The sequence below is a fragment of the Pan troglodytes genome, chromosome 12, assembly GCF_028858775.2.
Source record: "Pan troglodytes isolate AG18354 chromosome 12, NHGRI_mPanTro3-v2.0_pri, whole genome shotgun sequence".
Lineage (NCBI taxonomy): Eukaryota > Metazoa > Chordata > Mammalia > Primates > Hominidae > Pan > Pan troglodytes.
Genome location: NC_072410.2, coordinates 39192789 through 39206802, shown reverse-complemented (window position 1 = coordinate 39206802; position 14014 = coordinate 39192789). Strand labels below are relative to the sequence as shown.

Below are 14014 nucleotides of genomic sequence, written 5' to 3'. Positions count from 1 at the left end.
GATTCTTTTCTGGAGATGCATTTACTGTGCTGATAGGTTGCATTATATATGAAGCATGGCACTATGTCAATATATTTATAGCTATTTCAATTTTCATATTTACTGCTAGGATTGGAGAGGAGGTGACTTGCTTTTGACAATGTAGGTGGTTAAGGCTGATATTCATATTGAGACAAACATTATTCACTATCATATTCAGGCAAGCATTATTGATTCTCTGGAAGTTAGAAATAGAAGTATTTCCAGTTCAAAGTATTTATCCTCTGTCATCTATTCCAAGGATTCTAAAAAGTTTATCTGTTGTAAAACATTCTCCAAAATAATTAGAATAATTATTCTATTAGATTTTTCTATTAGGACAATATAGCATGATCTTTCCTAAAATGTGTTTTCTTTGTTTCTGCCTTGAATCTGATTCAGCCATTGAAATCAGGTCAAGAATTCCGATGTTCAAGATCTGGTCATTTATTTTGTTTTCTTACTCGAATATATGCAAAACCCTACCCATAACACTGTAGGGCTATTACCAATTCCCCTAACCACCAAATAGTCTTAATCCTCCATTTTGAGGAAGCATCAGTTCTATCCCAGCTCTGCTGCCCATAAAAAGATAGCAGCGCGAATCAGATTCTCTCTTCCCCACAGAACCAGATTTCTTTTTTTTTTTTTTTTTTTTTTTTTTTTTTTGAGACGGAGTCTCACTCTGTCGCCCAGGCGGGAGTGCAGTGGCGCGACCTCGGCTCACCGCAAGCTGCGCCTCCCGGGTTCACGCCATTCTCCAGCCTCAACCTCCGGAGTAGCTCGGACTACAGGCGCCCGCTGCCACACTCGGTCAATTTTTTGTATTTTTAGTAGAGACGAGGTTTCACTTTGTTAGCCAGGATGGTCTTGATCTCCTGACCTCGTGATCCGCCCGCCTCAGCCTCCCAAAGTGCTGGGATTACAGTCGTGAGCCACCGCGCCCGGCCCAGAACCAGATTTCTGAGACAGAATGATCAGGGTCAGAGATGACATTTAGGATGACAAGTTTAAGGGTAAGAATGTTGCCTATCCTGGGTTGAAACTGTTTCATACAAAGTCAAAGCAAAAACTTCAAGCAAAGTCAGAGAGAAAAGTATTGCAAAGAGTTATACAGAAAGAGATGAGTTTTTTTTAACAAGCAAACTGAACAAAGGTACGTAATGGGGCAGAGTTTGTGTTCCTTCGTTGACATCCCATGGGTATTAACCAATATCATATTAGTTCTTTGGTCCATTCACCTTTGGCTATAATGCAAGATTAAGATGATAGTTTCAACTTGGGAAAATTTGGAGTTTGCGAGTAGAGTTATTTGTATACATCTATGTGCCCTTTGGAAGAATTTGTAAATGATTTGCTTAATAACTTCTAAAATCTGGCTTTGTTCTGACATTGCTCCTAGGTAATTGGTTGTTACAAGAGACAAGAAAGAGCAATAGTGAAAATAAACACAGGCACAAGGCAGAAGCATTTTCTTCCACTTCAACAGAGCTCCTATGCCTAAACAGGGCAGGGGAACTGTGGATGTCACAGTGCCGTTAACAGTAAAGCCAAGTGACATGAGTTTGTCTATGTAACAAACCTGCACATGTACTCCTGAATCTAAAATAAAAATTTTAAAAATAAATAAATGTTAAATTAAAAAAAGAATACTCTCACGTAATCAGCAAGGTCATGATGCTATTGCCAATTGATTTTTCTTTTTGTCATATAATGACATTTGATTGAGACCATTATTTCATTCTATTACCATATAATTAATTTATAATTAATAGCTGCAATTTTGTCGATTATCAAACATTGAAAGCTGGGCATTATTAGTTTTATTGATGTTGAAACCTTTACTGTGAAACTTATAGAAACTTCCCCAGAGGGAGGTGGCTTTGATCCTAAAGTCCATGTTCTTTCCCTCAGACCACACATGCGCTCTTCAAGCCCATTCCACCAGCAGAGTTCCTTTCACTTACGGCAATTACTTTATCAATTTAAATAGTTTGGCCATTTCTTTTGGAGAATGACAGAACATTCAGTGGCCTTTTAGTAGCTTTCTAGGCCAAAATCCCATCCAATGAAAGAATAACATCTTCGTATTATCTGAAGAATGGTCTTTCATCCTTGATCTGAACATGTCACATAATAGGGAAGTACAGTATTTCAAAAGGATGCTATTGTATTTAGCAGAAATCACATCATTTGAGTAACTATTTCCCTCTTTTCCTCATCCTGTTTTTTTGGTGCTATTTAAGAAAAAAATCAAGTCTTTCTTATACAAAACCTGTAAAATAATAAGCAATAGCTAAATCATTTCTTCTCTGAGCCAAACCTCTTTAATATCTTAAGCTACTCCTATGCCAGGAAACCCCTAGGAAATCTTCTATTCAAATCACAGGCATCTCAGTCACTTGCCAAGTAACATCCTTTCCTTCATCTAGAAAATAAAGGTTTCATAAAATGTCACTGAAGTAATTTATCTAAATTAAAACTAATAGAGGAAGTAGAAGCATGTAACGTTCTGCCAAGCTCTAACATCTTGATTTCTGTCTAGATAAATTACAAACATTCTCTATTTTAAAATTAATTTTAGTCTTCAATAGAGGCCACTTTTCTCGGGGTCTCAAATTAGGAAAGATATAACTGGATATCACTCCTATTTATCAGAATATAAAAGAAGGGCCAAGAAACCTCAGTCCTGAGAAAACAGAGAAAGGCCACATCCACAGATTGTGGTTCTAGATGATTCAGTCTAAGTTGAGATGCAGGAAGAAGGCTTCACTTCCTAAACATTGGCAACAAAGAAAGTTGCCATGCAAACATAAATCACAAAATCTTCTGTAGTAACATCTAATTATTATCTCATATTCATTCGTAGAAAATAAAAGTGACATTTAAGAATAATTTTGATTTATGAACTTAATATCCTGAATGTTCTCACTGGTATATAAAAAGGACCAATTAATTAGGGCTTGGTCTTGTGTCAAAATACTGTAAAATAGTAACTATAATATATAATATATAACTCTTTGTTACATGATCACAGATATCTGAACATTATCTTGTTTGTTACTATTTGTTGTTATGCTTTTGCTGACAGAAAATCCAACTAGTTATAAACTATTAATAAGTCCTTCTTTTAGGGTATAGCTCTAAGAATTAGAAACAAAAACAAACTTTTTTCCCCCATGCAAAAAGAATGAAATTATGTCCTATGGAGCAACATGGATGAAAATGGAAGTCATTATTCTAAATGAACTAACTCAGAAACAGAAAACCAAATGTCACATGTTCTCACTTATAAGGGGGGAGTTAAACAATAGGTATATACAGACATAAAGATGGAAATAATAGACACTGGGGACTACATAAGAGGAGAGGGTGGGAATAGGGTGAGGAAGAATTTTCTTTTGGGTGCAATGTTTAATATTTGGGTGAGCCGGGTGCAGTGGCTAACACCTGTAATTCAGACACTTTGGTAGGCAAAGGTGGGAGGATTTCTTGAGCTCAGAAGTTTGAGACCAACCCAGGCAACATAATGGGACCCTGTCTCTATAAAAAAAATACAAAAATTAGCTGGGCATGGTGGCAGGTACCTGTAGTCCCAGCTACTCAGGAGGCTAAGGTGGGAGGATCCTTGAGCCCAGGAGGTCAAGGCTGCAGTAAGCCATGATCACGCCCCTGCCCACCAGCCTGGGTGACAGAGCTAGACCATCTCAAAAGAAAAAACAATTGGGGAGATGGGTACACTAGTTCAATCTCCACCATTGTCAATATATACCCATGTAACAGACGTGCACATATACCCCCGGATCTAAAATTTAAAAAAAAATTAAAAACAAATACATTGTTTTCTTGATTCTAGAATTCTCCTTCCCTGGTGGAAAGACTGAGGGATACGTCATGATTTTCAGAGAAGTACAGGGTAATGGCAAAATGCATGAGTTACTTTTACTCTCAGATAGATCCAAGAAAAGGGGAGCAATCAGAAGTAAGCATGAACCAGAGAATTAAGGGAGGTCCTCAGAGAAGAGTGTGATTAGGTCAGCATAAACCAGGGTGATGTCCAGAAGGTATTGAATATCAGAGATAAATTCAGTGCCTATAGAGACAAGAGTATAGGGTGTTAATAACAGTAGTTCAAAGAGGCAAGAAATCTGTCCTAGGAAAAACGCTGCCTAAGATGGAGCTGCCAATGGTTAGGGATGTGTTGCTGAGGAAACCTGGACTCTTTTCTTCTGGGAAGCCCAGGCTGAGAGAAGATTTCTAACCTGAACTACTTTGACCACTTATTTACATGAATGACTCAAAAAATGACTACTTAGCTATATATGTATATGTAGTTTTATGTAACTATATGTGTATAGACATACATATACGTTCATATATATACATATATACAGAGTAGATAGATAGATATCACTTTGGTCACCCATGTCACATAAAACTATTATGTGAACCCCTAATCAGTCACTACTCTGTAAAAATTGGCTTTCTTTAAAGATTCTCTATGTGAGTACATTTCCTAAGTCCTATTGAAAGAATTACTATGTGGGAATGGGCGTGACCATTATGCCTTTTCTACAGGACATTAATGTCATGATTACAAAGAGTGAAAACAGAATAACACAATAACTACAACAATGAAAATAGCACGGCTTTATCTGATTGTATTACCCTAAGGCTGGCATAACAACATACTGGACGCCAGGTTACTTAAAACAACAGAAAAGTATTGCCTTACATTTCTGGAGATAGAAGTCCCAAATTAAGTATCAACAGGGTCATGCCCTCTCTGAAAACAGTCAGGAAGAATCCTTCCTTGCCTCCTGCTAGCTTCTGTAGGGTTTTTGTTTCTTTTCTTAGCCATCCTTGGTGTTTTTTGGCGTGCATTTGCAACAGTTCAACATACCTGTCATCACATGGCATTCTCCTTGTGTGTCTGTCTCCAAATTTTCCTTTTCTTATAAGAACACCAATTGTAAGGCATTAGGGACCCATTCTACTCCAATATGACTTCATCTTCTTGAATTATGACTGATTAAACTTCGGTAACCGTATTTCCAAATAAGGTCACATTCTGAGGGACAAGGGGCAAAATTTCAACATATTTGTGGGAGGGTCTCATATCAATCAAGTCAAGGTAGATTATACTGCAGTAACAAAGTCCAAAATATATGTGGCTTGCAGTAACAAAGACTTACATTCAATTCATGCTAGATGATATTGTTCTGCTTATCAGAGTCACTCAAGGATCCAGGTTATCGGGAAGTAATAACTTCAAAAGTTTTCAGTCACTGTGCCAGAGAGAGAAGAGCACACTACCAGGTCTCATAGGTAACCATTGAGTGTTTATGGGCCTAAGGGAACCAGAAAGTGCAGGATCAGAACACCAGTGATTTCAGATGCCTTCAGCCATAAGAAACACAAAATCCAGCTAACATTGACCTAAACTTTAAGGTCATTTTTTGTAACTTAGCAAGCTATTGAGTGATTAGAAGTCAAAGAGTTGATTTGTTGACTTATTGATGCCACCAAGAACCCATGACAGGAGGATTGCTTGGGTTGCAGTGAGCTATGATTGTGTCAGTGCTCTCCAGCCTGGGTGATGGAGCAAGACCCCATTTCTGCTAAATTAAACATTAAATAAATAGAAAGAGCCCAGGATTCAACATCTCTCTCTCTTCTCCCCTTCCCAGAGCTATGTCATATGTCTAGTCCTTAACCATATCACCAACACAGGTGAAACTAGATAACCATAATTAGCATGGACCCATTCTATCTCTTGAGGCCAAGACCTGGCCACCTAAACAAAATTGGATTTTGTTTGCAAGGACAGGGAGAGTTAATTGTTGAATTACTGTAGAGTAGGAATAAAAGTATGCCACAAAAAAAAGATGATTTTCAGATTTAGCATTATTTTACATCTCATTCAATGTATGGATATGTGGATAAATAATAATTTTTCTCAACTTAAATGTTTTTGGTGTATTAAAAATAAGTAAAATTTAAACGCTGTCCCTAGTTGGATTATTTGCTTAAGTGTGTTTAACAATTTTTTGGCAAATAACAACAATAATAATAATTTCTTCCATGTGCATAATATTTTATTATGTATATTCTCACATGCATGTTTTGTTGTCATTTCTCAGAAAAATTATCATAATGAAGGCAGAGAGCGGGAATTATCCTTTGTCTTTATTAAAAATAATAATGAATTATACATATACATATATGTGTGTGTGTGTATATATATGTATGTATAGGCACTAAGTATAGGACTGAGAACTGAACTTTCTCACTCTCACCAGTGCATTTTCGGCTATCCCCTGGTGCCTCCTGCTCTTCTTGTGCTTTGCCTGTTTTTACATTAATGCACATTCTGAAGAATAGAACCCGCGGGACCAATTAAATAGACCATATGGTTAATCTTTGGATTTCCCTTAGGCCAAACACAACTGCAATTACAAAATACTATTTTGGAAATTACTAAAATTTCAAATATGTATTGTGTTTCAAATATATGGGTAAGATTAGATATCAAAGAGTAATAAATAGAGATTTTAAAAATGTCTGATTTTATAAGATTTCATTTTTAAAAGTATGCTATTTAAATATATATTTATATAAAAATGAAATCATATTTATATCAAATGCAATCTTATAAAATCAGACATATTTTTTAAATCTCTGTTTATAACTGTTTGGTATCTAATCTTACCTATACATTTACATATATATACATATATATACCTACATATATATGTGGAATTTGTGATCTGAATAGCCCCTAAGCCAGCATTATAAAAAGCTTCTGCATTTCCTTTAGAAATGCCATGGTTATCACAGTCACTCAAGGGTGACTCAACGCATTTGATTGCTCAGAATTGCAACAAAAGCAACTCTAACTCCGATAGGATTTTATCATGCTGAAGGATCTCAAGGCATTTTGAAAACATATTAAAAATAAGATGTGAGTCCAACTTGAAATGTTTGTAATTCATGAAAGGTTGATGAGCAGGTCTCAGCACCCGCTCATGATCAGTGTTAAGTGCTTGCCTGTGGGGATTGTGGTATCGTCGTTAGATACCCAGGACAATCATGTCATACAAAACAGAGACGGCATGTGTCCTTGCCTGACAGATGCTGATAAAGTGGTGACAAGAATAACAAGTAACTAAAGAGATCATTATGCCAAAATCCTCTGTCTGAGACTACACAGAATGGCAAAAATATCAGCTGTAGTGTTATACAATGTCTTCCCAAATCAGTAGAAACTGTCATGGCCTGCAGACAGAGATACAGCAGAATTAAAAGGCAGGATACCAGACCATACCAAAAGAGAAGATGTGTAACTTGTAGAGGTGTTATGGGCTAATATATAGAAGCAGGATCAAAAGGACTAAGTATTAAATGCTAAAGAAGCTGCTAAAAGTAAGGAATAGAGATGCTGGCAGTTTTCAGCAGAGTTGACAGGAAATAAGATACAAGTGAAGAAATTTAATGATATGCCACAAATCCTACACAACTGCTAGAGATGTGTCTTCCTGGATGGCTGGCTCAGGGCCTAATTCATAACAAACACTAAATAATCATGTACTGAATGAATAAAAGTAGGCTTTAAAGAGAGTATGTTGCAGTCATAGAATTTATAATTTCTATTCTTTCTTTATTTTTTTCCATTGGCTTATGGTTCTTCTCTCTCACTGGACCATGAAGAAGAAAAGAGATTATGTTGTAGTGGCTGTGTCTCAGTACAAAGACCAGTACTTTTTAGGCAGAGCAAAGCCAGAGGGTGTAGACGTCCATTGCTCCTTGGTAATCAATGAGCGACATTTACTAAAGAGAAGTGAAGAGCTGTTGGATGACAAGGATAAGGATGGTGAGCATAGGCCCTGCCAGCTGCTCATATGGAGCTTGGGCAGACTACAAGTGCTGGTTTACTTCTTCCATAGCTCCATGTATGGGTCACAGTGTTCACTTCATGGCCAACTAGGGGCCATGAGTGTCCTCTGCTGCCAACACCAGATGTTACTCTCCATGAGATCTCTATGTGTATGACTTTGCCATCCTGAGCTCTACTGATCTCTCTCCTTCTTTCTCATTTTGGTTTTCTCTTCCTCTCAATATTGGGAAAACCTTTTCTACTTTCTAGTGCTAAGACGTTAATTTTTATCTCTGCAGATTTCCTAAGTCCACAGGCATCTTAGGGCCTTTTTATGAAACTAAAGCATATACTCTGTATTTCTGCATTACCATTTTTTTCCTCCATGCTATTGGATATTTCAGAATTTAGGTATATTAAAGAGGATAGGAGAATCAGGGTAAACAGAAACTGGAACTTTTGGCTTCCTTTCTGTCACAGCTTTTCTCTCTCATTTGTCATCTTCTAGCCACACTCTCCTATGCTCATTTTCTTAAATATATCTGTCCCCTTAGAGCTCAGTGCCTTCACACATTCTGTTCCCACCTCCTGTGCCTGTCTTCCTTCCTTCCACAAAGCTGACACTTCTCCTCAAGTCTCAGATGCAATGTCATTGTTTTAAAAACTCTTTCCTGATTACACAATTAAAAGTTGGTCACATCTTCCGTAACATTCTGATATGGTTTGGCTCTGAGTCCCCATCCAAATCTCAACTTGAATTGTAATCCCCATAATCCCCACATGTCAAGGTTGGGACCAGTTGGAGGTAACTAAATCATGGGGGTGGTTTCCCCCATGCTGTTCTCTTGATAATGAGTGACTCTCATGAGATCTGATGGTTTTATAAGAGGTTTGGCATTTCCCCTGCTTGCACTCATTCTCTCTCCTGACACCCTGTGAAGAGGTGCCTTCTGCCATGATTGTAAGTTTCCTGAGGCCTCCCCAGCCATGTAGAATTGTGAGTCAATTAAACCTCTTTTCTTTATAAATTACCCAGTCTCAGGTATTTCTTCATGGCAGCATGAGAGCAGACTAATACACACTCACATATTCTGTACAGTACAATTTGTTTTTCTTCTTATATAACATTTATCAAAATTTGCAATTGTATGAGTATGTTACTTACTAGCTTACCGTACATTTTTTTCATTACCATAAATTTCGTAAGGGTGGGAATTAGGAGTTATTGAGGCAGGAAATTTAAAAAAAATAAAATTTAAAAGAAAGAGAAGTAACTTTTCCTGTATTAGGCTGACTTGTCCTAGAGGCAGCAACAGGCACAGCCTAGACCCAGGAAAAGTCTTGATAATATTATCTAATGTACCCTGGAGACTGTCCCGGCACTCCCTCTACAGAGGGAGAAGAAAAACAAATTTTCCTTTGTTTTATGGAATAAGTTTATAGATTCCTGTTTTCTATAACTAGTGACTTCAAGTATTCTGTTTTATCTACAAAGTGCAATTAAGGTCATAAGAAGCCTGAGTAGGCCTGAACTACAGCTTCCTGGGCACCAGAGTGAAAGTTATAGGATAAGCCCATGCCCAGGCAAACCTAGATAATGAACATCTGGGTTGCTTGGCAACAGTCACGTGCAATCCTGTCTTTGTCCTGCCTCTATATCCCTGCTTTCACGCCACTGTAAGCTTGCTTCAAGCTAGCCCACCCCCTTTTGTGAAGTGTATATAAAAGTCAAGTACTGTCTTTGTTCTGGGCCTAGTCTTTTGGATGTGAGTCAGCTGGGCCTGAGTGCACTCAATAAAGATTCTCCTGTTTCAACCCGAGATCTCTCTCATCCTTCTAAATCCCACAACACTATGTTGTTTTATTTCAACACCTTATAATCTGAGCCTAGGACAAAGGGATGCTTAATAATTATTTGTCAAAGAAACATGTGACAAACATTAAGATATGCAATATCCACTCTCTCCTTTCTGTAACTAGCAGAACCCTAGCTTTTGGAGATTCTACTATTTTTTTTATGTGCCCAGTTACAATACTTCCTTCTCCCTTGTCTGAGGATAAGAGCACACAGTTTTGTGCAACTCAATTTAAGTCAAATTATACTGGGAAGGGTCAGACTCAGTCTTTCGTTTTTTGTGTTTTATTTATTTATTTTTGCCTACTCTGTGTTGGCTGGAATTTGAGTATGATGTATCTAAGAGAAGAAGCCATCACAAAAGCATTGGCGAAAAAGCCACATGCTAAGGATAATGTAACAGAAAGGTAGAAGGGCTGAGTCCTTACTGGCTTCTTTAAACCCTCACCCAAAGCATGGGCTCTACCACTGGAGTTCTTCACCTGTGAGGAAAATCAGTCTTATTTTGGTTAAGCTAGTAGAGTCAGGCTTCTATTAAGTGCAGTCCCAATTCAAAATGTGATTTTAGGTAAGTCATTTCATATGCTAACTTATCCAGATTCTAATTTAATCACTTTGCCATTGCATAAGATAATTTCTAAGATCACTAGTTCTATCACAGGTTTTCCTTTAAAATAAAAACACAGTTATCTAAACTAAATTTTAATTATTCCTCTCATTTTGAAAACCAATGAGCTATATGAATTTTTAAATAACTACTATGTATAAGACAATATACCAGATGGCTTGATTAATGATATTTCCTTTTTAAATGTACATGTTGTACATTTTCTCTATTTTCTACTTTTTCTCTGATTTTTTTTTAAAGTTTCAACACATCATTAATTTAAATGTTTGTAATTAAGAATTCATGAGAAGACTGAAAGGGTCAGTTTTCAGATTTAATTGTATGGAATCAAATATTATTTTCTTCAGCAAATTATACTGAAGACTAGCTTGTGGTAGGGCAGAGATGTGTAATTTAAAGCAGTGATTTCAAAATGTTGCTTTATAAACCAGTGTTACACAAGCTACATGAAATCACTTGGGAGTGTTTACAATCCAATATCAAACTCCTATGTGTAGTAAAGAATTTAACTTTGCCCAAAAAGAGGTCTGGCCTTTGCCCTTGACTTCTTGGAGGTAACATCTAAGTCCTTGGAATGTCACACATGATAAGATCCTTTCTTTGTCTATGAGCCTAATAATGTGATTTAGGATGGGAGTAAAAACCATACCATAAATGTGGTTTGAGTTACAAGGTGTTAGCTTGATCTCCTGAGAGGCTGGAAAAAGAGATCAGCTGATGGACAATCAACCATGCCTAAATGATGGAGCACCAATAAAGATGCCTGCCACCAAGGTTCAGCTGAACTTCCCTGATTGACAATATCCTATGTATGTTCTCACACATTATTGTTGGCAATAATTAATGCTGTCTATAATTCCATGGGGAGAGAACATCTGAATGCTCCATGTTGCATCACTTCTGGGCTGTACCCATGTGTCTCTTCCCTTGGCTGATTTTAATCTGTATCCTTTCTCTGTGATAAACCATAGCTGTGAATAAAACAAATTTCATTGAGTTCTGTGAGTTCTGCTAGTGAATTATCAAAACCAAGGGTCATTTGGGTAATTTCCTGAACTTGTAGTTGGTGTTATAAGGGAAGGTACATTATGTGGGCCCTGTTCCTAACTTTGTGGTTGCCCGACTATTGCAGCCCAGATACCCGAATTCTGTAGCTATGGGATGTTTATAGATACCTTGATTTGGAAACTGTATTAGGAAATCAGTTGTGTTTAGCAATTGGGAAAGAACCATTTCTATATTAATAATTTGCACCATACGTATTAACAATAAGCATTTATTTAATTTATATGTGTACTGTGCCTGTGTGTTTGTGCATGTATAAGTAGTTTTGTGGGTAATCACAATTAATTCTGTAATTAAGCCAGGTCAATTGCATTCTTCTTTGAAAAGTATTTCTTTTGATTAAATAAAGTTATTGTAAGTACTTGACTACATAAAACATAATTTTCCTTGGAAAATTATACATAGAAAAGATAAATTTAGTTAATGGATCTGAATTAAAATTATATGATTTAACAGCTGCATATCTTAGTAAAATAGTGTTTTAGACAGGCAAAGTGTTAAATTTAAATCACATGCAAATGCTTTTTAAGATATTTAAAAATCTTTGTTTCTTCTCTAAAAATTCTTTTACATTTCTCAAAGACTGGCCACATTATCAAAGTGCTCTGGGGACACATACTTTGCCATTTTTGTTTTATTTCTGCAGTGAATTAAAACACAGCCTGTACAATCAAACTCATGGCCCAGTCTTGTCATCCAAGCTTATTGTCTAATTCCTTCAGTAGGAAAGTAAAACAGCTAGGGACCATGGCTTCAAAGATTTTTGTTACGTCAATAGTGTAAATTAAATGAAATAATTTCCTTGCCTAAGAAGGGGAAAATTATTCAAACTACATTTCATGTTTGCCTATTTTCTTCCTGTTGCTTATGCCAATAGGGGACACAAGAAGCGATTTCAAGAAACACTAATAGGATTGTGAGAAAGTTGGCCAAGGAAGAGGAACAGCCAATAAACAGTGACTTGTCAAGACAGTTAGGACCCTGGGAGCTAAATCTGCCTGGAGAACTCTGGAAATCAGTGTGGAACACATACTTCAGCATCATCTCAGCTAATGGACAAGTAAGGTGAGATATTTATACCCTAATTCTTATCAGTCATCAGTTGGTGGATATTGCAAAGGAGCATTAATTTTGCAACCTTTCTGGCCAGCTGTGCTGGTAGGCAGAAAGATTTCTAGCCTCCAGAGAAATCCCTCAAACAAATGGCAGCTGAAGTCACCATATACTACGATAGTAGGATGTGAAGGTACAGGAATTTGCAAAAACAGTGTTTACTATATGAGTTGATACAAACTTGGCACCAGAAATGGTTGTAAGAAGCAGTCGCAAAAAGATGCAGGCCAAATCTAAATGAGAATCATGCCTAAAGATAATTTTGCTGGTTGTAGAATTGCAATGGAAGTTGAATTCACTACTTTGCCATGCTTGTTATGTAAAAATAAGGGCATATTTTAGCAAAGAGTGAGATTCAAAAACACTTAGAATAGAGACATCTGTGTGTATTCAAAGTTGGGAATCTTGAATCCATAACTCTCTCTGAGATATCATTCCCAGCATAGCAGCTTGTACCCTCAAATCTGAGGACATCCTAATTTAATGACCATGTAATAACATCATTAAAGTAAGCTGGATTACAAAGGGATTTCTATCTTCTCAGGACCCACTCCAACCACTCTTTATTCCTTCTATTAATGAGATGCTAGAGTAACAGGGGCTAATTGCCAGCACTGAAGGTCCAGATCAGGTGGGTTTGATTACTTTAATAGGCTGCAAGAGTGAGGATATTTTGACCTACATAGTTCTTTGCAATGCTTAATTGATCATGGTGTTCCTAAAACTAAAACACATGAACTATCTACTGGGCAAAAAAGGTTAACTCAGCAGACCTCAGTTGCTCAAACACTGCACATTCCAAACAAGGCCTATTTTAGGATTGGTCCTTGACTGGTTCCTGGGAGATAATCTCTGAGCCCTTGGAATATTCTGCCTGACAAGAGTGTTTTTGTATGCCTGAAGCCTTGGGTCTTGTTGTACGGATTGGAACGAATGAGTTTATTCTAACAATATGATTTATGGCAAATGCCTATGTTTGCTCTGAGGGTAAGGGTGAAGTTTGAGCAGCTGAGGTCAGTTATGTGGGAGCTGTATATCTATGTGACTTGCCCCAGTAAAACCCCAGAACACTAAGGATCTGGTGAGGTCCCCTGGTTGGCAACACTTTACACATGCTGTCACACATTATTGCTGGGAAAACTAAGCACCCCCTTTGAGACTCCACTGAGAAGGAAACACCTGGAACTTGCTCTTGGTTTCTCCTAGACTTCACCCTCTCCATGGCTTCAGATTGCTCTTTTTGATCTTTGTCTTTTCTCTGTAACAAACCATAACCATGAATATAACAGCTTTTGGGAGTCCTGCGCATCCTTTCAGTGAATCATTGAGCCTGAGGGAGGTCTTGAGAACCTCTGACACACCCGCTAAAATATCACTTCATCTACATAAAAGAGAAAACTCTAGGTCCATTCTCTAGAAACCTGACCCGAATCAACATAAAGGGCAGCTATGGCTTCTC

General features: G+C 37.3%; 1 long non-coding RNA gene across 1 annotated transcript; it reads left to right on the top strand.

Annotated features, from left to right (window-relative positions):
• Positions 1–886: 886 nt before the first annotated feature.
• LOC742446 (uncharacterized) lies at positions 887–1635 on the top strand. Its single transcript, XR_169259.3, has 2 exons — positions 887–1034; positions 1421–1635. It is a non-coding gene; the product is annotated as an uncharacterized LOC742446 (long non-coding RNA).
• The last annotated feature ends 12379 nt before the right edge of the window (positions 1636–14014 follow it).